Here is a 1,493-nt window from a genome sequence, read left to right as displayed (position 1 = left end):
CTGTGCTTGCACTCATGGATACTTAATAACAGGGCTCTCTTCTAAAATAAGAGGTTGGGGGATATTTAGAATCAGAAATCAATGTCACATGCATGCCTCTTTCACTTTCTTAAGACTGAAGAATTGTGATATTTTTGAGTCACATACCCTCTGCCTCCTAGTTTGGATCTAGACTATTTCTTCCACCTCTGGAAGTTTTTTCAATCAAAAAGAAGTTCATAGCTAGATGGTATGTGGGCTAAGATTACAGTCTAAGAAAATGGGTATCTTGGATCAGAAATTTCTTTTAAGACTATTCTTGCTCTGGGGTAAAAATAAAGGAAAGATAAAGAGCCACAGTTAATTTGTGGCTGTGACAATTGTTTTCAGAAGTCTGTTCTGGGCAGAAGAGACCTTTATCCTCAGATAGGCAAACCTGCTGGCTGGAGGAGAGCAGGATGTCTTCTGGCTTTGCAGAGGACAGCAATGCTTTGGTTCCCTTTAAATTAATGTCTTCTGTTTATAACAAAAATAGAATTCTTACAAATATGCTGTTTGTAATTTTACCAAGTTCTTTTGTCTACTGTGATTAAATATTTTACTCTTTGAAGTACGAAGATATTTTGTATGGTGAAGATAAAAAAAAAAAGAAGTATCCTTAGCATGTAAAAATCCATTTAGTAAAAATTCATTGAGTTCCACCTATATGTAATTTTCTTTGTTACTTGCTATTCATAAGTGGGCTGGTGTTGGAGGAAGCTCTAATTTGTAGCATTTGCCAGTTTCTGTGGTGTAAATACCATACTCCCACCACCAAGACTGACCTTAAGCCACCAACCTTTGATATGGAATTGGGAACAGACACGCACGATCTCTAGCATGCCTCTAGAACTCCAGAGTTTCAGAGTTTGAGAGTAATAGAAGTGACATTTGTCTAATAGCAGTGGGGCATATTTAAAGCAAGAAGAAATTCTGGGCATTTAGAGTACTAGGCAAAGCATTAGACATAAACAAATGAAAACATTTGTAAACAAAATGATGGAGCTACAAGTGGGTGGAGAATATCCCGGAATGGCAGGAAAAGAAGGTGAATGACAGAGAGAAGAGGGGAATCAGACAGGGAAACTGGGAAGGGCATATGTTGGGAAAATGAGCATACATATGACAGGAAGCAGCACACTATCCAGGAGGAAAGCACTGAGTGGATCTTCAATATGTGGGGCCCCCTGTGTAGTAGAGCATGCATGGATAGCACCACATGAGAAGTAAAGTCACAGATCACATTTCTGGGGAAGTATGCTAAATAAACCAGTGGCAGAGGCACCAGGAATTATGGTTTCCGAAGGTCATCCCACCAGCATGCGCCTGTTGGTCACTGAGTGTCTCTGGGCTTACCTAAGGTAAAAAGAAAGGTGCCAACACTCAGGGGCAAGGGCCACATCAATATCTTTGTGCATGCATTATGGCTTCAGGATGTCACCAGAGGGATTTCACTGGAGAAAAATAACTGAATT

Source organism: Lynx canadensis, chromosome A3, assembly GCF_007474595.2.
Source record: "Lynx canadensis isolate LIC74 chromosome A3, mLynCan4.pri.v2, whole genome shotgun sequence".
Lineage (NCBI taxonomy): Eukaryota > Metazoa > Chordata > Mammalia > Carnivora > Felidae > Lynx > Lynx canadensis.
Note: the sequence above shows the minus strand (reverse complement) of the source record.